This window comes from Anas acuta, chromosome 13 (genome assembly GCF_963932015.1).
Source record: "Anas acuta chromosome 13, bAnaAcu1.1, whole genome shotgun sequence".
NCBI classification, from domain to species: domain Eukaryota; kingdom Metazoa; phylum Chordata; class Aves; order Anseriformes; family Anatidae; genus Anas; species Anas acuta.
In genome coordinates, this window is record NC_088991.1 from 8812688 (window position 1) to 8835076 (window position 22389).

Consider the following 22389-nt stretch of genomic DNA (forward strand, 5'->3'; position numbering starts at 1 on the left):
TTCTACTTAATTGCAAAGGAATTGCTTCTACCTCGTATGTGCGAGGTGGGATGTGGTTGTGGTTCTTGCTGAAGGATCAGCTTGTGCCTACCATGATCAGAAAGGCACAGGTCTACGTGTGATCTCAGCCCATACTCACCCACAGGGCTATCTCACAAGGCGACCTGCTCTGAAGATGGGGAAAGTGCCGAGCCAGGAGGAGGTGTGCAGAGGAGGACGTGGTGGTAAGTTCCCCCTGCCTTGGGTCTCTCAGAGGTTGATGGGTGCTCGAATATGTGCCACAGTGGCTCTGGAGATAAAATATGGAGAAGGAGCAATCCTGTCCAGCTCAAAGTGGGGCTCATTTCTGAGTTAGAAAGAGCTGGAGGTGGCTTTATACAATGGAGGAGGGAATGAGATGTATATGAGAGAGCACAGTGAAGTCAACAAAGATGTAAAGCTGAAAAAAAGAGGCAGAAAAATGCTGTCCTTGATTTTCTCCTGGGCCTGGCAAGATTCAAAATATTAGTACTCTACCCAGTAATGAGGTTGGTAATGTGGCTTTTCTCTGTTAACAGCTCTGTCAGTGGAGGGTCCAGGACAGTAGATCACGAAATGTTTAAGCAAATTGCCCACGGTCCTCTGAAAAACTGTTTTCACACAAGATTGGGATTTATTAAAAAGCAAACACCACCTATGGACCCTGACAAGGACTTGTAGTGAGCCCCCAGCAAGCTTTGTAAGTTTGTGTCCCAGGGTCTGCCTCGTGCTTTTCCAGGAATGGGGGTGCAGTCCCTCAAGTGAAACCAAGACAGTGCCTGGGCTCTCTTCTCCTTCCCAGCTTCAAGAAAGCTTGGCTCCACTCCAATTTTAGACAAGTTTTGAAATAAAATTATGGGGTCTTTTCCTATTTTTGTATAGCAAGACTACCTGATTAAGGGGAATTTGAGGATAGTTATTTTTGCTTTGAACTATGCAGCCTGAAACATTTGTGGAAAGTTACCCTGAGCTTACCTTGCTCGTGTTAAGGTTTGATGCCTAAATTTCTCCTTAAAAGCAACGAGCCAAATCTATCCCTGGTGTAAGCTGTTCACTACAGTCACAGGCATTGCCCATAGGCACCAGGGACTGATTTGGTCAAACACGCCCAATGCCACAATCCTAACTCAGCAAAAATATTCCCTTTCTGTAATCAGCCTGAGGTGCAGGATATTTATGACACCCACTTAGATAGGCCTTCATATTTTCCCTCATTCTAATTTTCCCCTTCTCTTTATTTTTCTCTGTGTCTATCACCTTTTTTCATGTCTCTCCAGATGCATTTCCCAGCATCAGATAATTGAAAGTCAGTGAACTGAGTTTCAGGTTATTTTGCTAAAAGATGCCTATTATTTTGATGAAGCAGGTGCACAGAATTAAAAAAAACCTCCATAATTGCTACTTTACTATCAGGCTTCTGCTGCCTAATCTTCTTTGATGTTGGTAGAACAAGCTTTCTATCTCCTCTAGGATGATTATAGGGAACATTGCTCTGTTCCTCCTACAGAATCCATTCCTGATGGATATTAAACCTGGGTTATCAATTAAAGTTTCTTTATGTGCCGAGTGATTAGAGCCAGGATTGTGTGTGATTTCTAGCATAAAGCAAATCTGAAGTGATTTCTGCCATTAATATTAATTAATCACTGATATGTCAGACATTCACAACTGAATGCACGAGGTGAGCATGTGCATTTTACTATAGGAACCTGGGACTGAAATAATGGCTGAAATGCTCTCATTTAAGCATTTGGCAACTGTTCCCATAAAGTCTTCTTGGTGTAATTAGCTAAAAAAAAAAGAAGCTGAATAAATAGCTGGGGTATTAAAAGCATGGCTGCAGTACTGCCTCTTACCAAAAGGGCTGACACATACCCTCTACTATACTCTGCTCTCACTTGTGGCTCTGACAAGCTTCAAATCTTTGGTGTAGAATCTTGCTGGTTATTTATTTATCTATCTATCTATCTATTTATTTATTTATTTTTTCTAGGTGAAAATAATATCCAAATATAGACCTGTTACGAGTCCTAAAATGTGTGTATATGTAAAGAGAGAAAAAGAGGAAGGGCTTGAAGGAGCGTGCAGGTTTGCGTAGACTAAGATTTTGGCAGCTCAGAATCATAAAGCTCACAATGCCACACCAGTCACACCTAGCACTTACCAGATGATGCCCACCACCTTCTCTCCACTTCTGTGTGGGACTGGACTATCCCCGAGCTTATGCTGGGATCCCAAAAATGTTGTTCCACAGCCTGACGTAGGTCAGCATTCACTCTGGGATCAGAAACCAGACCTCTGAGCTCTCTGTGATGGAGATGGAGGGTCTGATGCTGGGAGCAGAAGGGACAAATGCCAGGCCTGAGGAGAAAGAAGAGGTCAGGCTGGCAGGAGGACTCTGCTGCAATTTGGAAGGTGGGAAAAGGGACATGTTGACAGGCTGGTTAGAAAGAATGAGAGGAGGTACCAAGGATTTGAGAGGGAGCTTGGTACTGGGCAGGCCAGACATTGATGGGAGGATGTACAGTGTGGTGCCTGCCTGCAGACTGGGTGAGAAGCTTGACTAAGTCAGCATGTGCAGAGGAGGAACAGTACAACAGCTTGTGTCAGGCATCATGCAAAAGATTTTGGAAAAGACTAAATCCTCTACTACATGGTTGTCCCTTGTCTTGCCAATCTTTATGGTGGCATTGCTTAATTTCAAGGTGCATGACCTCAGTCTCACTCATTTAGGGTAGCTGTAGGCCTGCGGACATATAGGTGGGCACACAGAAGTGAAGCAATCTCAGAAGTCTGCATACAGTAACGATTGTAGCCCCTCACTACATATAGCTGAATAATTTGTTTGCACTTCTCGAGAGTGCAGTGATTGCCTCACCATACAGAGGGACACGGGCGTGTTTACAAGCATTTAAATGGCACTTACATCTGTAGTATCTGATTGCCTTCTAAAGTGCAATGAAATCAGGCAAGGAATCATTATTCCTCTTTTGGAGATGGAAAAGACAAGGACAAAAATTAAAGTGACTTGATGTTTGCACCAAAAACCAATAGCAGAGCTAAAAATAGATAAAGAATCTCCCTAGTGTCAGTCCTGTGCTTTAGGTAATCTTGGGCCACATTATTGACAGAACAGTAAAGAGGCACAGCAATGACCATTGCATCTCCACCTGTTTAAACCAAATGACTAGCTGTCAGATGGGATATAATTACCCACAGTGCTAATGACACAGCCCATTCCCACTGTCATTACCGTTACTGTTGTCACCAGTATGAACAGCTTTGCCGGGCATGCAGGCCCTATCCCCAGGCATGTGATGCTCTACACGTGCAACTTCATTGGGTATAGGTGGCACAAAACGTGCTCCTGCTTATTCATTCAGCTGTATAGTCACACCCAGGACATCTTCCAGATGTTGTCAAGTCTGCTCTCAGCTGCGAGCTGCTCAAGCGTCTGGCCTCCTAGATCCAAATTTACCCCTAGAGTAAGGTAACGCAGGACCTCTGGCCTCACCGGAGCCCTGTGTGTGTTTGCACCATCAGGGAATGCAGCCAGGTGTGTGGTAAATGTGGCTTCTGCAAACACTTCCAAGTTTCTCCCAAGAAATGCATCGCTTAGTGGGACATCTCCTGGTTAGCGTTGGCCCGTCTTAAATCTGAGCCTTGTTCAGCAAGTGCCTGGTTTATCCGTTACTCACATCGTCATAAATCTTAGACAAAAGCAATTACGAGGAAAGCATATTTCTTTCTTTTATGGAATTTCTTAAAGCTGATGAGAGCAGTCAGATGGCTATTTTCATCAATGTACCTTTGATAGAGCATTAGGGAACAGAGATGGTGTCTTTTAATAGACCATTATTACCTGCCTTGGGTGCAAGGAGCTCTCATGCATTCCAAAAGTATATTAATGGCAGAGTAAAACATGACTTAGAAATAATATCCCCAGAAAGGGCCTTATTTTCACTCTTAAAATGATTTTAAATGGATTTTGCTCTTAATAACCGCTGAATTCATGTGCAGTATGGGAAGGGGGTGCAATGAAATTCCTTTTCCAGCCCTTCACCATGGAGTCATGTGGCACCTGTGTGGCAGGGTGCAAACATCTGCCCCATGACAGCAAAGTGTTTTGACTCTTTCCTCATCTCCTTTACCCTCCAACATCTAAGGGTTGGGCTTAAAAATGAAAAGAGATATCAGGAAATGGGGTTATTCCCAGAAGGATGAGGAATAGTAGCAGATGTTTGCCAAGCTAGGAGTGCCACCACAGACCAGGTTTCCTTCTCCCACCTAATTCTGTCCATACTGAGCTCACTTAATCCACCTCCTTCATGAGGTCAGGCTAGGCCATAGGACAGAGCATTGTGGGGATGCCCAAACCATGGCATCAGGACTCGTGTTTGAGTTCAAAACCTCCTGGATGGAGAAAAGACCTCTGAAATGTTTCACAAGATAATGCAGTCAGGAAACATCCTCAAAATGGTGAAGCTGGGCAAGAAGTTCAAGAGAAGGAATAGGGAAAAGAAACATAAGGGAGACTAATGGGGAAAATGGGCATGCACTTTCACATTTAAGCAATGCTGCTGACTGTGGGAGATGGCGATCCCAGAGAAGGCCAAGACAAAACTTTTGAGGAAATGGGAGAACAAGATTTGATGGCAGCAAGGAGCAGATAGGAAATTCTGTGCTGATTCCAGGCAGGTTTTAAGGAAAGATGTTAACAGAAAAATGGGTTTCTCTGTTTGAGGTTAAAGCACAAATGCTTCACTCATACCTTAACTGGCGCTATCTCCTGAAATAGGAGGGCTGCAGTTTCCCAGCGCAGCGATGACCTGACCCCGGGGATGCTCTTGGCAGGGCACCAGAGCTCTCACAGCACCCGGTGCTGAGCGGCGCCCGCAGAGCTGCCTCCACCACATCGCTGCTGCCACACTCTTCTGGGGAGCACTGCGAAGACAAAGCTGGGTAAGGCAGGGCGTCTGGAGCAAATTAACAAAATCAATAATAATAATACTCCCCATCTCCCATATATTGTTTGAAGCCAAATTATGTTTTGCTATAAAACGGTCTCAAAATATTACTGCCTTTTCACATGTGATTCTTAATTAAAATTATGAATTTTATAGTTGTTTTTTTCTTCCCTTGCATAACACGAATTCTGTCCCCTCCTTTCTCCTCAGGTAGTTTTTCCTTTCATGATCTTCACAGACAATATTTAAGGAAGAGGCAAGCAAGCGATTAATAAAAGTGTGAACAGGTGGTTGCTCTGCTACTAAAAAAGATCAGTAGTGCAATAATTTCCTAATTATTATTATACCTTCTAAGGGTTTTTAAATACATGATAATATATTTCCCCACTGCTTCTTCTGGCACCCCTCTTGCTCCTGGCATTATTTCTCATTCAGAATAATAATTAATGAGAGCTGAGGTATCTAATATATATTTTATTCCTTCTGTTTCAGTCCCTTAAGTAACCATCTTGTCACATTTGTTATGCAAATTTTCACACATTGCGTGTAATTTCAGCAATATGTGAGAATGCCTCTCAAAAACGCCTTGAGTATTTTGTTTTATATATTTTTATGAAATTATCACTTTTTTTTTTTCTTGAAAGCCGTATTTCTCCATAGCCCTTTAGAGAAATGGATGAGGCTACATAATTGCTCTTGTTTTACTGAGGTAAAAGAAAGCAAAGAAACATTTCTAATTATAAGGTTGTAGCAGTAATAACAATAGCGATTTTTTTTAATTTATTTTTTTATTTCAGAGAGCACTCTATCCTTGCTTATGGGCTGCAAACTGCACCATCAGGAGCAAAGTACTGTGTCCTCAGTAACTACCCACTTAGGTAAGCATGGTGCGTGTGTTTAACATTTTAGGAAGTTATCCTACATAGATGATGGACCATGCAGCTTGTCAGAGAACAGTGCTCTAATGAGGGTTCAACACATCCATTATGCATTTGTCAACCTGGTCTGTTTGCCTGTAAAAGTTTTGTTTGCTAACAGAAATCATCCATGCTGTAGGCTAAATAAAGGGTTGTTTGGACACCAGAGCCCAGAGACGCTGACAAGTGATGGAGCAGCTCCTGGAGCACGCAGTGGCCTGGGAGCTTTGGCTAAGCCTCAGCATGGGCCACTGCCCAGGGTGGTTTTCAGGGTAGAAAATAAGCCCTGCTTTTCCCTGAAAGCTCGAGTCTGGAGTTGTTCTGGAGTTGTTGCCTGTTGCTGGCAGGTGATAGCCAGCAAGGATCCGTGCACTCAGGACAGGAGCAGCCCCAGGTTCAGTACCCAGCCCCATGGGATTGTGCCAGCCTAATTTCTTACTAAATTCAGCTGTACGTTTCCTGCACAAAGACATGTTTTTACCCGTTGGATTGCAGATGTGCACGAAGTGGAGCAGCCATCTACTAGGACCATGTCTTGGATTTTGCAGCCAGCAAATATTCATCTGTGGGGCATAAGGTAAGTTCTCTTGAGCCTGTTTAATTTTAAACATGCGTGGTCAGTCTCAGTTCAAGAAATACTACCCTGGATTGAACTACTGTACCCAGCAAGGTGCAGAATTGGTCATTATTTGGAAAGGGACTGTAACTTTACAGAGGATATTTTAGCATACATTTCAGCAGGGTGTGAGAGAGAGATCTGACCTAAGCAGCCCATTTGACATTGTGTGCACATATATATGAAGTCTTGGACATAATTGGCTAATACGCAAACGGTTACTTGAATGAAAGCTGCCAGTTTGCTTACGTTGCTTGCAACCATGCAAAAATAAGGAAACTTGGGCTTCCTGTGTGGCAGGAATACTATGAGTCTGTGTGTGATGTAAAATTATGTGAGCAGGACTTTTCTCTAAGGAAGATTTCATTCTTTACCTTCTGAAGTCAGTGGGCCCGGAGTACTTACTGAGCATTTTCACTGCTGTTTTTCATTGGCAAGGATCCTGGTGTCATGCAACTCTCCCACCTGGTTCTCCCGTTTACCTTTAATCACACTTTTGCAGTGTCGGGTGGTGGTGACCACTTGCCCGCAGAGTCCCTCTAAGGCCTCGGAAAATCTATTTCTGCTGACCTTTTCCATGCTTTGCTGGAGATGTGGTCAACGCTAGCCTCGTATGGGAGATTAACCTACAAAGAAGAATGATTAATTAGGCAAATTTGAGGGAAAGGCAGATCAGTTTTTAAAACTGTTCCACCTTGCTGAAGGCTGGAAATTCTCTGTCGAAAAAAAGGCAGTTATTTTCTATACCAAAAGTATTCAGGTCTATGCATAATGAAAACCGTGAAATGCAATTATTGTTGGCATTGTGATGAGTGAATGCTGAGTCTGAGCTTCTCCTTGTCCTACCCCAAGTTAAAAATTATGTTGCAATTAGATATGATTATGTTTTGGACTTTTTTTTTAAAAAACAAAAACAAAAACAAAGCTAATTTAACAAAGCTAATTCAAACTCCTCCAAAAGCAAACAAACTTTTATTTATTTATTTATTGATTGATTGATTTATTGAAAATTAAGCACACATCTCTTGAATTGCTGCAGTTATGGACTGCACAAATCTCTTAAACTGCTGCAGATATGAACTGAAACAGGTTAAGCATCCCTCTCAGATATGCTGTATTTTGAGTGCTGTTCCCTCATCCCAATGAGCCAAGGCCACTCATGTTGGTGCCTTTCCAGGGAGCTAGGACGTTATTGAGCAGGTTACCTCTGGGCTGCTCTGCTCTAGGTTACCTTTGGCCAACGCTCAGTGCCTTTGAGTGTCAGGTTCAGAGACCTGTGACTGTTTTAGCACCGTCTCTAGATTTTGCTCCTGCATGAAAGAATAAGAAACAGATTGCCTGATTCTGCTGAGAAACATCACTGCTTCCAGAACAAGTCCTGGAGCTGTGTACCACTGAGAGGTCATGCTTCAGTGCAGGGTGCTTGCCTTTAAAATGGGGGAGCCCAGAGGTGCTGCTTGTACTTTCTATGCAGAAAAGTAAATAAACACAGCACTCCCTGTCCTGACTTTGGCTGGGATAAAGTTAATTTTCTTCATAGTGGCTGGTATGCTGCAGTGTGTTAGATTTTTGATGAAAATAATGGTGATAACCCACCAATGGTATATCTGCCGCAGAGCAGTGCTCACACAAAGCCAAGGACGTGTCAGCTTCTCGTGCTGCCCTGCCAGCGAGGTGCTGGGGGTGCACCAGGAGCTGGGAGGCGACACGGCCAGGACAGGAGGCCCAGGCTGGCCCAGGGGACATTCCATATTATATGGGCAGCACTTGCCCTTTATTATTATTATTATTATTATTATTATTATTATTATTATTATTATTATTATTATTATTATTATTATTATTATTATTATCATTTATTTTGTTTGTTTATTTCCTTTCTCCCACTGAACTGTCCTTGTCTCAGCCCATGAGTTCTTGTACTTCTACCTTTCTATTCTCTCCCCTGTCCCACTAGGGGGGAGTGAGTGAGCAGCTGTGTAGTACTTAGCTGCCTGCTGGGTTAAGCCACAACAACCCCTTCCTCCCAAACTTTTACAAACATAATTGTGTGGGAGTTAAAACCAGCCTTTGTGCAATAAAGGAGGGAGATTTTGCCCTCTCCACCATGAAAAGCCATGCAATAAAAATGTAAATATCTGCCTTGAAGGCTTTCTTAATAAACCCTGTAATTTTCTTAAAATTTTTCCTATATCAAAATTCGAAACCACTTTGAGATGAGCTATTTTAAACTGTAATTGGGCTATTCATTCCCTATGCATACAGTGATCCTAATCTAATATGTAACAAGAACTTAAAAGCTAATCAATAATGGAACACGATTCTCTATCAGTAGAGCTGCCTGTTGACTCCTGTGAGAGGGATCTTCACAAGACAGCTCGGCTCTGATGACAGCCTTATATTTATTTTAAACATGAAGTTGAAACATCATCTTTCTCTGTATTGTCACTTCCAATTATTTTTGGAACAAAAACACCAGGGGGAAATGAGATCCTTATCCTGAAATGCGCATTCATATTTGATAAATAGCCACAAATTCTGGAGAATGTTTACTGAAATGTGGGCTTGAAATGCTTTCACGTGCATTTTTACTAAAGCCATAGATTATCTGTTGCAAAATGTGCCTGGGCTGCTTTGCCAAGCTACCCTTTCCTGTGCCTTGGAGGTGAAGAAAAGAAAGGGGATGAGTATCCCAGTGCTGGAAGGCCATGTTTTCCTGGGGTAAAACCAAGGTAAAATTACCATTGAGAGGGAATCAAAGTGAACCGCCATTTACTGTCCTTCAGTGGAAGTCAGGAAGCCTTTTATACCCTCACGTACAAAAGACAAATCCCCACTTTTCATGTCTACACAGTGGCTTGAGCTGGAGCGGGTGGAGAGAAGGGGGTTAAGCGAGTACACAGATGTGCCTAAACCCATATCAATCATAGGCATGAGAAAATGCCGCCCTCTTAATAGGCAGGCTGCACCATTGTGCACAGCTGGATTTTGAATTTTATGGGCTCTCTCCATAAAATGCAAGCAGAAGACATCTCCCATCACTCCCCCAGCTCTGGCCATTTGTGCTCTCACCATTTTCCCTCTGAGCCACGCTGGGGACGCGGGAGCCGAAGCCCTACAGTTGTAGCCACGTACGACCCCCTTGCCACTGTCTGGAGCCAATTAATGTGAATTTTGGAAATACACGGTGGGTTTCTGATGTCAGGTACACTTCCACAAAGTCCATGTATTTAATCTGGAATTACTCAGGGCACGAGGGATCAGGAGCTGGCTGGGAAAGCTCCTCTCTGGAGAGTCCTAAATGCCAGAGATTTCAAGTGATTATTTATTGAGCTTTATAATAGTGCATATATCCTCATACACACCCTTCTCCTACAAATTACCCTACAACTTTCCAGCCCTTCGTTATGTTGTAGAGGTTAAGGCTTTCCTAAGTAATCAAAACATCCAGGAAGGAAAGCTTGCTGAATGCTGAGCTAAGCTTGAACACTGACCCTATCTCTTAACTGTATCAGAAACTTTATGTACATCATAAAACGTAATAATTGCTGCAGTAACTGCTCGTTCAAGTTAACTAAAGGAGTAAATAGAGTTGTGTAATGTAGCCAGTGCTGTGTTGGGAGCACAAAGGAGGTCTACCCATTAAAAGGTTTAACTGATACATATACATATACCCTATAGCAAAATTTGCTTTCTTCCTCTTAATAGGTATATTTGACTTCTTTAGGGCAATTCTCTTTCATTCTGCTTCTTCTTTTGCAAAGCCTTTGGGCATAGAAAGCAATTAGACAGTTGCAAGGAAATGGCAGATCAAGCATGAAGCTTTGTTTACCTTCCTTTCACTCCTGTTTTTAACAGTGCAATAATTCGACCCTGTCCTTTTCTCAGGTGATGTCCCTTATTTTAGCTGGGCCACAGAAAGGGAAGTTTGTGCTCCTCCTCTCTGCAACCAGCGGTGGGGTCTTCCTGGACCTGAGCTCTGTGCTGCCACGGACTCTTTGGCACATAATTTCTCCACTACTTTGTTTCCATAGCAAAATTAATAACTTAAAGTGTTTGCAATGACTGAATTTTGCTTTCTGCTGCAGGTCCCCCTCTGGGGCAGGACACATGTGCTGTCAGTGACCACTGATGCAGCCAGGAGCCAGGCCTGCCTACGGAGAGCTGGTCGTTTAAACAAGCATCACTAGGTCCTGGGGGACCTCTGGAAATGTGGGCTGTCCTTTTCCTGGCCACCCCAGAGAAGACGAGGTGCTGTGATGAAGAAGATGTGCTGTGATGCTGAATGGTGAGTTACGGGGCTCTTGGGCTGTGATAAAAGTTGTGGGCAGGGGCGGCCTTCCTGCTGGTGGTGAGCACTCGGTGTGGGAGCGTGCATATGGTGGGTCACTGTGCTAAAGGCAAATTGCAGCTCAGCTGTGCTTGCCTGTTGGAAAGAAAAGACATGTTCTTGGTGGTGGCTGTTTCACTGCGTGTTACAGCTGGCAGCCATCAGCTGCTGGGCCACCAGCACTGAGCTGAAAACTTCTCCAGTCCTGTCCTGGGGCCACACCATGTCCCTGCCACTTGTGTACCCCTGAGCTCCTCAGTGAGACACTGTGGGGCAAATTCATTTCCCATGCAGGCAGTGAAGCCACACCCGATGCATTCACGAAGCAGCACGAATGTACTTAGATTCAAAACGTCTCCGATCTATTTCACACATACTCTCCGTAAGCCTTAGTTTAGTATTTTTCCCTTTGCTGATCTGAGGCTCAGCCTGCACCGTGAACACTATGGGTAAGTTTTTGATTGACGTTCAGTCGTGAGCATTTAGCTATCTCCATGTCTTGTCAAGTCATCTTTTGATAAAAGCATTTTAGGTGCCACAAAATGTAATCACTTCACTGCAGCGCTCTACATTGCAGATTCAAGTTTCTCTGCACATTTTTCAGCTAAAGATTTTTGGCACTGTCGATAGATCTGTTCCACGGGCAATTTTGGATGGATCTATTAATATTGCCTCTAAGAGTAATAAGTCCTGCTCTTTTACAAAGTGAATCATCTATCTCCCCTTTGGACTTGTAGTCCACAAGTCAGCAGGGTTTCCTGTTTTGTTAATAGTCTTCGTACAGCAGTGAAGTGATTTCAAAAAATGTTCAGCCCAGTTTTGGGGCCAAGTAGTATGTCTTTTGGTTATTTGTTCTCCTAGACAGGCCGTGTCACCATTAGTCATGCTTCAGAGTGATGGTTTACTTTCATTATTCACTGACTGCACCGCTTCCCATTCAGCGCTTTCCAACTCAGCAAGATTTTCCTGTGCTAATTCATCTGAATCATTTCTAGGAGAGTTTATATCAAAGGACACATTCTCAATGTTAATAAAGTGGAGGGGTTTTGAGACGGCTCGTAGTTCTGATTCTTCAAAACCAAGCATGTAAAGGTATTTACTCCATGTTTGGGAGCACAGATGCATTGGCAGGGAGCCTTAACACAGCTGATAGCCCTTTCCCTTCTTACGTGCCTTCTGTTTGGGACATTTAGCACACGTGCTCTGTGGTCAGGACTGGGCTAACACTGGGTCTGCCACGACAGAATCACCATTCCCAGCATGGTTTAGGATGTGGCTCTCAGACACCACCACTCTCAAGGCTCTCTGCCCCCAGGACTTATTATGCTGCCACCGATGTACCTGACCACTTCAGATGATGACTGAGATTCCATGGTAGGTCCCAATTCTGTAGATTTTTGGCAGGACTCAGAAGATTTATGTACTCTGGTGCAGGCCTGCCCCTGGGGCTCTCTGCCCCTGTATTTGTGTGTCGGGAACATGCAGTGTGGCCGTGCTACAATGCCCACGCATCTGTGTGGTACACATCTGGCTCTACACGTCTTTTCCATGACTCAGGACAGAGGCTTGATCTTACCGGCTGCATTTCTGAGCGGGTATTTATCTGTTTGAAGGCTCCTCTGAACTTCCCACGCAAACACGAGGCTATAGGGTTTCATATAATCTTACATTCCTGGCTTGTCAGCCTGCCCACAACAGCAGTGAATTGCGAAGACAAAAAATTAGCGGAAGAGTTAGTTAAGCAGAAACGTAGCCACCCACATCATCTGGTGCGTCCTACTCCTCTGCAGCCATCTCAGAACCTAAGACAACATCAAGAAAACAAAGGACACTTTGTAACTCGGGCTAAGATCATCAAGTGAAGTTGTCGGCATGCTCTGGGAAGGACACAAAGGAATTGCCCTAAACTTGGAATTTTGGTCCTTAAGGTGTGGAGAAGAGGAATTTTGACAACTGTGGAGAAAAAGCAGTTTGCTTTGAAACTAGAAAGGTTGCAGAAATGTTCATGTGAAAGAGAAATGCAAATTATTAAAAATTTTCCAGCTAACTATAATTGCCAGGATTATGCTGAGAACATGACTCTTCATGGCAGGCCCCAGTGTCCTCTGACTGATGTCTACAACAACATCAACTTTCCCCTAGTGAAGACAACCCTTGGCTTTCTATAGAGTTGATGAAAAGAAATAGATGTTACATCTACCACTGTTAATGTTAGTTACGAGCACAGGCTTAAGATGCTATTTGATTTTCTTAGAGTGTTCTCGTATCTTAAAGATAGCCAAATCCAAAGATTAGATTTGTTAGGGTAAAGCAGACTCTAAAGTTGCCAAGTTTCTTCTCTTGGTGATCAGTGGAGAGACTCATGACTTTAGTCAGTACATTTGAGACATTTTTTGTGAATACCTGGACAGGTTTTTGCCTTGAATTTGGAGGTGGCAATTGATTTTAGGTGCCTTCAGGCTTATGCTTGGTTGCAAGGCTGCATGGCTCACAGCCTGCTCAGCCCCCTTTTAGAGAGTGCAAACAGGGACCTTAGCTTTCACTATTGCCACCCAGCCTTAACAGAGCTTGGCATTTCCCTCTGGCAATACTTGAAAATATGGCTATTTTCTGTCCCTCCTTCCGTCCTTCTGTCCTTCCTTCTGTCCTTCCGTCCTTCCTTCCGTCCTTCCATCCTTCCTCTCTCCTTTCCTCCCTTTATGCCCAGGACACTTTTTTGTTTTTTCAGTTCCCCAGAGGGCAAGGCTGACATTTCTGAGCCCTAGGATTACTGACCGTGCTTGTTGCTACTCAGATCCCTTCCAGCTCTCCAAACCAGTACAAAGCTCTGGGCTTTCAGCCAATTTACTCACAGGTTTATCATATGCTGACATTGTTTCTCTATAAATAGGTCTACCTTTACTGACATTATTGATTCAACTGCCTCTCTTCTCACTAATACTCCTTTTAATGTATCCAACCTGCTTCAGTATTTCACCTAATGAAAGGCTGAAGTCAAAAGGGTAGAGGTCGAAGAGGTTAAATTGCAAGTGTAAAGGTCTGAGGCTTTAAAGTCAGTGTTTGCAGTGTGAGACAACAATCTGTCAGTAGAGCAGAGCTGCAAGCCTGAGCTCTCTTTTCCACCAGAAGAAAGTGAACCGTCAAGCCAATTTCACATTTTATTAGTAAAAATTTGAATTAAAATGAGCTTCTTTTGCAAAACCCTTCTTCTGATCCATTTTGGTTGGCAGCGATAACAGGCACCCTAACCTGCCCATCTCAGACTGTGTGATTTTGAAAACAGGGAGCACATTTTCCCTAAGAGGTACAAACACATCTACACATCTCACACGCTGCTTGACTTGGAGTGAACCCAAATTAACAGACCCAAGTGGTCGTTAGGAGCACTAAGGTGTTCACGCTGGGTTTTTCAGAAGACCACGGACTCCCCATTCCACCTGGCTCTCCACTTTCAGCATATCCCCCCTCCCTGCGTCCTGTGGTTCAGCTGGGGAGCACCGTCACGGAGCCCGGCTCAACATCACAAGAGATCTCAGCAGAGCAAGCTGCCCGCGTTGTTTTCCAGCAGATCTGCTGGTGCCCAGGCCATGGGTCTCCTCTCCGGCATGGCTCGCATGCTCCAAGGTGGCTGCAGCTGGGGGCCAGTAGCAGCCTCGAAGCTGGCTGGGGCCAGACGTCCGCAGAGGGGCAGGAAAGTGGAATTAAATGCTCGGGTCTGGCAAAGAAAGCTGCCAGGGCTGCCAGAGCTATAGGCCGATAAATATCGTGCTCAAACCAAGCGGCATCCCCCACCCCAAAACAAATCATAAGAGATAAGAAAATGTTTCACATTGTTAAAAGTTTATATTATCTCTGACTTCAGAAATGTTGCCATTAACCAGGGAATTAATCAGAGATTTTCATTTACTCCTTGTTCTGAACTATAATGAGCCCTTTAACAGTGTAAATAAAAAGATCTAAAGATTCAATAAACTATAATGCCACAAATGGCAATCATCTACCATGTGAGGCCTCTATGTTAAAAAGCATCACACAGCTGGAGACAAATGCTTCAGTATAACATTGTAAATAACCTCTAAGCCCACTACTAATTAAACTGAAGCTTCACTTCTCCTGGGCATTGAATATATGAACCAATTAAGAAAATATCACTTCTTTTCTGAGAGACCTGCACCGTCCCCCCCTTAAAATAAAAAATAAAAAAGGTGGGGGGATTGAAAGATCCAGAGATAGAGAGAAATAAAGGAGAGGGGGAAAAAAGGGAAAGAAAGGAGTTTTACAGAAGGGACCACACTGATGCACTGGGGTTACAGTAATGAGGCATTTCTGCTTTAAGCAAATTTTGCACCTGTAACCTGCAGAAATATAGCCATAGCACTTGAAAAATTACTTCAATGCTGCACAGTGCCATGAAAATTTATCTTTGAGATGATTTTATTGCATGGTTACCCTAGGCAATTAAATCAATAAATCTTAACTGTCAGAAAGGTTGGCCTGCTGCCAGGAATAAATGAAATGCGCGGAATCAGTAAATAAAAGGTTTCTGACAACTCATTCTAGGAATTATTTAGCAGTTGGGCTTTTTGTTGGTGGTGGTGTTGCTTTTGTCTCCAGCATTTATTGACGTTCTCCATGAGAAATGATTATGCTAACATAAACAACGTAGCACGGAGATACAGATAGATAGGAGAGAAGAGTCGAGCTCGTCAGGGCAATAAATTATTACCCTCTGGAACCACTGGCTAGCAGCAACTTCGGGGGGGGCTGGTAGCTTGGCAGAGGTGGTATTAGTGAGTTGGGGCCTCGATCACAGGCTGGCAGCACACAGGAAGTCCTAATATTGGGCAATGGGAGTTCTGGCGCTTTGTTATTAAAATAGATGTGTTATTTTCATTGATTGATTCAGAGATGATAGAGATTGAAATGCCTCCCTGAGACATGGAGGTGACATTTCCGTGGGCCTACAGAGCCCAGTGCTCACTGCGGGAGATGCCAGGTTTGACAGAGAAATCATTGTTATGCCTGCATCGCTGGTGCAGCTGCTTTGTTTTCCAGGCTGGTGTAGCAAATCTGTAGGCCTGAATCTGATTTCACTTACCTACCTTGATGCTGGACACGTTAAGTCAGTGTGAACTTAGCAATAGGCTCAGACTCTGTCCAGGAGGCACTGAAGTGACTGCAGGTGACCCTACTAATAAATGGATAGATTTTCTGAAGCCATAGTGGTATGCTAGCTCAACCTCCCGCGTACCAGCAGGTCACCACACTTTGCCTGGTGAGTCCTGCTTCAAGTGGATGGATCTCCATGGGCTGAACAGGCCCAACCCTCCAGCAGGGCAGCTGAGATAACCCAGCCCTGCGTCAGCCCCGGCTGTGGGGATCTGCATGTCCCAGATGCCACCAGTGACAAGGACACCGCTTCCAACATAGGGGCAGCCTGCTGAGCTGGGCAGCAGGGGAGGCATCTCCTGCCTGAAGCAAAACCGAGATGTTCTGCGAGGCTCTTCACTGCGGGGCAGCCTGGAGAATGTGCAGCTGTCCTTGAACCAGCACCAGCTCTGAGGAGCCAAGGAGGTATTTAGCTGAGCACTGCAGGAAAGAGCCCTCTGCCAAAATGTCTGTATGCAGCCGCTGGACACCCGAGTGACCTTCAGTCACAGCAGCTGTGGGGAGAGACACTTCACTGCCTGGGGCCGGGAGAGGTCTGCGGACACGGCTCAGGTCAAGCAGGAGACATCATGTTATCTTGGAGGCATTGTGTCATCTTGGCTGTGGAACAGTTCACATGGAAGTGTTCCCTTCATGTTACCCTACGGCTCCTCAAAGCCAACGGCAGAGCTTCCCAGACACATTGCTCCTCTGATGCCTCTCACTCCAGTGATAATTTTTCAGCATTTTTTTTTTTTTGTTCCCAAAAGGCAAACCTGATGCCTGGCAGTGCAGCCACGCAGGACAACACAGGCTCAGGGCTCTGTCAGCGCCAGACTGGGCATGCACCCACCTGGAGGAGCCCCCTCTTGACTCTTCAGCTCCCAGACCGCAGAGGGCATTGGTGAGCTGCCTGCCACACAACTGAAGGAGTCGCGGTCGCTGCTAGGTGCAGGTAACGCCAATGGGCTTCTGCAACGCTGATTGGCAAGCAGCTTCTCATTGCAGATAATTCCCTGCCAGCACATCCCGAACACATAGGTGATTGCTCTTAAATTGATGGCTTGAAGCACAATAACAGCCTTTTTATTTAGTTCCTGCTTGATAGGCAGCGAATGTAGAGTTGCCAGCAAAAAATAAAAGAAAAAAAAATAAAAAAGGAGAAAAAAAAATGCTGCAGAATTTGCCGTCTGCTACGCCTCTGCGAGGCTGTGATTCCTGGGCTGGGGGGCTCAGCAAGGCTCCCAGTGCAGCCCAAGGACGAGCCCCAAGCACTGCAGGGTGCTTGGGGCTCGTGGTGTTTTCAGCAGTGCTTGTGGCAGTGGGCATCACCCTGCAGCCGTGGCCTGGTGGGGCTGTGCTCTTCCCACAGCAGGAGGAGAAGTGGGAAGCGAATGTGTGGCACTGGGATGCCGAAATGGGTGGCAGAATCAGCACAGGGGTGCCCAGGAAGCAAAGCCAATCTTTTGGAGCAGACGTTGGAGCACTTTGTATGAGGCGGCCTCACAACCCACCGCACACACTCCTCGCAGAAACCCCCAGCCAAAAGGCCCGCGGCTGAGCCCCGGCTGCCTGGAGCTGGCTGAGAAGTGGGGCGCAAATGGTAGTGGTAGGGAGTGGTGGTGATTTTAGTTTTCCTTTCAAATTTTCCTTTCAAAATGCCAGCTCTCTGGCAAATCTTGATGTGATCCCACAGAGACCAGCACCCAGGTTTTCAGGCAGCCGAAGGCGGGCCAGTGCTGCCAGGTGGTGTCTCCTTCCATGGCCTGGCTCCTGAGGCCCGGCCCACAGCGGCATCCATTTTGCTTTCTTCACGTGCTCACAGGTGCACAGGGTCCCAGAAGTGAGGAGGGTGTCTCATTCGCAGGACAGTCTGCATGCATGGTGGAAAAAATACCAATAGGGACTTTTCCATAACTCGTATGACCACAAACTTCTGTTTAACATTAGCTTCACATGTGGTTTGTGTGCTGAACACATTTACATTAGCTATAATAGGGGCCTTCCTACTGCGTGGACACAGCATGGGGGGAAAAAACACTGAAAATCCCCATGCACATGTGCCTTTTTTAATCAAAGGGATAAAAGGCTATCTAAGCTCACTTTGAAATGCAGCTGGTAAGTGAAATGCCTCTCCATCACGTGGAGCTGACAGTGCATTGCTTCCCTTTTGGACTGTATAGGAGGGGCTGAAGAGGGTCTCGGCCTTTCAGTGACAGGATTTGGGCTGCGCTTCCTGCTCCTGAGCTCTCCAGGCCACGGGAAGCTCCAGCCAGACTTTTCGGATATAAATAAGTCTTCATAACCTCTGCGCCGTTCCTGCTGGCAAGGAAACATCCCGTGGTCTCTCTCAAACAGCTTCTTGTCAGGGCCAGATTCATCCCTGAGGGAGCCATGCAGTTAAATCATCTGAGCTGGCTGAGAAATTGTAGTGCTTCTGCCTGTCCTGAGACTTGCAAGGCTCTTACCAGCATCCTACTCCTCTGCCTCAGCCCCACACAGCCCAGGGAGGACGGAAGATATCTCATGGGCTGCAGGAAAAGGCCCACTTGTACCTCGCCCGAGGTCGCTGTGACATTGTGAGCATCCAGACACACAATCGTCTCCTGCCCCTGTCACCGCCATGCTCTGAGGAGACATTTCTTCTCCCTCCAGCCAGCAGGCCCGCGGCCTTTGCTGCTGTGGGGCTCCCAGGTAGTGGTAATGAATAAATGTCTTATTTATTTATTATTTATTTATTTATTTATTTTTTCCTGAGTTGTGCAGGAGCTCTAATAAAGCAGCACAGCACAGGTTTCTTTGGAGCCATTCATCATTCATAGCTGGGCTCACAGAACACTTCGCAGCAGATTACAAGGTCCCCCACACAGGGAATGATGTGCTGCCTACCCAAAGTCACGCTTCAAGCTGGCTTTTGGGCACACCCAGAGGATGCTGAGGGCTCGGGGAATGAACGGAGCATGCAGCATCCGACCTGTGCCCCCCACCTCCCTCTGACCCCAAAGATGGCTCTCACTGAGGCACTGAGGGGATGTTTGCTGGCTCCCTGAATGTGGTTATTGGCACATGCAGTAAAAAGTTGGCTCCAAATACCCCATTCCAGCTTTTCTTCTGAAATGACCTGTAGCTAAGAGATGTACTGGTTCTCTAGCATGTACCTTACAGGTAGCTACTCACACAGAGCAGCAGCAAAGCCACGGCCCAGTCAGCCTGGGCAGCTTTAAGCTGCTTCATGTGCTCTGAACGGTGCAGAGCAGCCAGAGGATCCCCGTGACCGGGTCTGTTTTAAGCAGGGCCTTACAGTAAATAGCCTGAAATCCAGACTAACACCCACTGGTGTGCTCGAGTCTCAAGGCATCCTTCCACAATGTCGTCTATGCTCTGGGTTCGTGAACACCCTCCTGACACTGCTGAGGAGTGAGGCGGCATCCAGGCCGAGGCAGTGCCCCAATTCAGACGTCTTGGCCTCATGTACTCTGCAAGAGCTCTCAAGAGCTTTTTACATCCCTTTTGAGCTGGTATTCTTGGCACTGGCTCTTAGAGCTATTTCTGAAAGGATGCTACAAAAGCTGGTGTTTCTAGTTTTGTCATCCCGGCAAGCCTCTGGGGAGAGGCGCACCCTTGCGCAGGGGCTCAGCACGCTGCTCACACCACTTCGGTCATGCTGGAGCCTGGGGCTGCTTGTCAGCAAGCAACCCAAAAGTCCTGCCTATGAAGCCCATCTCCTTTTCTCTTTAAGTTGGGTTTGGGACAGATGGGATTTAGCCTGCAGTCTTCCAGCTGAGGCCTTTTAGGGACAGGGGAAACACTATTGATCCTGTTACCTCTCATCTCGTGTCAGCACTATCGTGCTATTTTCTAACATCGAGTCATTTCAAGTCTCCATAATGACACAAACACATCAATTAAAAATTAAAACCTATAACAACTCTCCCACAAACAGTACTGACTGTACCATACTTATTGTACCCTGGGAGGGGAATGAGAAAATAGCAGAAGACAGAATAATTTATAGCAATAAAATGGGTTACATTTTCATAAAAATTTTATTTTACTTTTTTTTTTTTTTTAAATAATTCAATGCACTGGCAGTATAATTAATCCCTCTATGAGAGACACAAATGTACCAGTTCAACCAATATTATTTGTACAGAGACATTGTGTTTAAAAACAACAAAAGTACATTTAAAATGTTTGTACATAAAGTATTACTGTTATTTCCTTTTTTTTTTTTTTTCTGAAGAAGGAACAAATGTAAACAAAATGCATAATTGTGCAACACGTTGGAAATACAAAGCAAAACAGGCAAGATACAATTTAATACATATAAAGCAAAAGAAATCAAACTTTTGTAACTATACAACATTTCAGTAATTGCTTGACATTTTAACAGTTACCTTGGTCTGTACAAAACATCTTAACTTATGCTTAAAACTTTACAAGAATAACATGCTTGTTCAGAACAAAGACACCTTGTGGAATCGCGATGATTATTGATATGGTATTTGCACACATGAGAAAAAAAAGAAGGCTACTTCAATAGTAAATAAAAAGTAAGAATGTAAGGTAAAGGGCCATCTAGTAAACTGTAATCTAATTCCAATAGCTAATTAAGTTGCACTGCAATGCAGAAATTAAATCTGACTTTTGCTGGAAGACCATAAGGTCATCATGTTGCTCTGTTTCCAGGAACCAGATGAAAGCATATATAAATTTTCCTGATATTTTGGTTAGTTATACATGCGCACATACACACACAAAAGAAAAAATAAAATAAAGGAAAAAAATAGCATTTGCCACGATAGCTGATAATGGTAGGCAAGTAGACGCGCTTACTACACTGCTCCCAAGATGGCTTGGTTAAAAAAAAAAAAAAAACAACTAGAAAGAGCAAACATCCACTGAGTTAGCCAGGGTTACTTTTCCTGAATCTTACTCGTAGTTTGCCTTTTTTAAATTTTTTTTCTTTTTTCTTTTTTTTCTTTTTTTTTTTTCTTTTTTTTTTTTTTTTTTTCAGAAGACAGGAAACAAATAGAATTGGGCCATTTAAAAATACTGGGAGTGCTACAGCCAAAGATCAAACACAAACCAAAGGAGAGCTCAAAGCCAAAGCAAAAAAAATAACCGGCTCTTTTGACTCGTTTTCACACTTTGTGATTTGCCCTAGGCCTCTGAATGTGGGTTTTAAAGAAACAGCATTTTAGATTCAGTAGAAGATATGCAATCCAGAGATGTCAAATATACAGACAGGAATAAATAATACTATAGTTTATGGAATTACACGGACTGTCAGCTTGGATAAAATCTACATAATTTTAAGTGTCCTCAGCTGATATGTATGGCTAAAATTAAACTCCTGATTGCATCCACCTGATGTATTCAGAGCCCGATTCTGCAATCTGGGGGCTGAGCACTAATTTACACAGTTACTCCTGTGGATTTCAGTGGAGCAACTGGTTGATTAAGATGCTCAAGGGAAGAATGGTAGAATTGGACGTGGATAAATATTTGCCAAGACTTTTAAATGTACAAAACCCATTTGGCTTAGAAAAGACACTTTAACCTGCTGCAATGTCTTTGAACTAAAGTAACAGATTTCATCTCTAGACTGAGAGCATTTATGACACATTTGAATTTATTTGCTATTTTTCTACGCAAGCTAATGCTGATGCCAGTAAATATTTAAACTCAGAGGTAATGAAATTGCAACATGCCTTTTAGTTAAAAACAAAACATAGGCAAACTTAGATGGCAGGCAGAAATTACCCTCCAATTCTTTTAGCAAGGATTATCTGGTGCTCAATCAGAACAGTTCAATATACACTCGGCTTCAGTATGTATTTATAAAGCTGCATTAGAGAATATAGCACAGTATGAAAAGGAAGAGGACTAGTTTTTCAGCTGGTGTAAATCAGCACTGACATCTATGGAGCTACTTAGAGGCACATCAGCTGAAGCTTTGGCCCACAGTCATCAGAAACATCCAACTATCATTCACTCCATATGTAAAAACCTCAGCAGTGGAAGTGCAGAGTGAAAGTGTAATCGACATCAGATAAAAAGCTACCCGTTAGTCTCGTTTCTGACAATGCTTTTCCAGACTGTGTGGTCTAAAGCAGTTTTATGATGTGCTCCATACTGCATAGCTTTGCAAAGTACAATATTTCCTTGCAGGCAAGGATTATGGTACATTAATCATTTCATTGGCATGATCAGTAAAAAAAGGCATGATGATAAAAGCTTTGGGAGTTTATCTGCATAGAGACATATTGGCAGAAATTAGTCTGGGGTTAAAGGGTTTGCTCCTCAGCGTGTGGATTCCTCATATTGGATTAACTCCACCGAAGCCAGTACTCCTACACCAGTTTACACCAGTTGAGGAACTTGTACTCT

At 44.3% G+C, this 22389-nt stretch overlaps 1 long non-coding RNA gene across 1 annotated transcript in view; it reads left to right on the forward strand.

Annotated features, from left to right (window-relative positions):
• LOC137863847 (uncharacterized) overlaps positions 1-22389 on the forward strand; it is a 52063-nt gene that overhangs the window by 25552 nt on the left and 4122 nt on the right. The window contains exons 8-13 of the long non-coding RNA XR_011101186.1: positions 146-224; positions 2012-2106; positions 4763-4980; positions 5783-5863; positions 6398-6479; positions 10607-10806. This is a non-coding gene — a long non-coding RNA (uncharacterized lncRNA). The remainder of the gene's footprint in view (positions 1-145; positions 225-2011; positions 2107-4762; positions 4981-5782; positions 5864-6397; positions 6480-10606; positions 10807-22389) is intronic.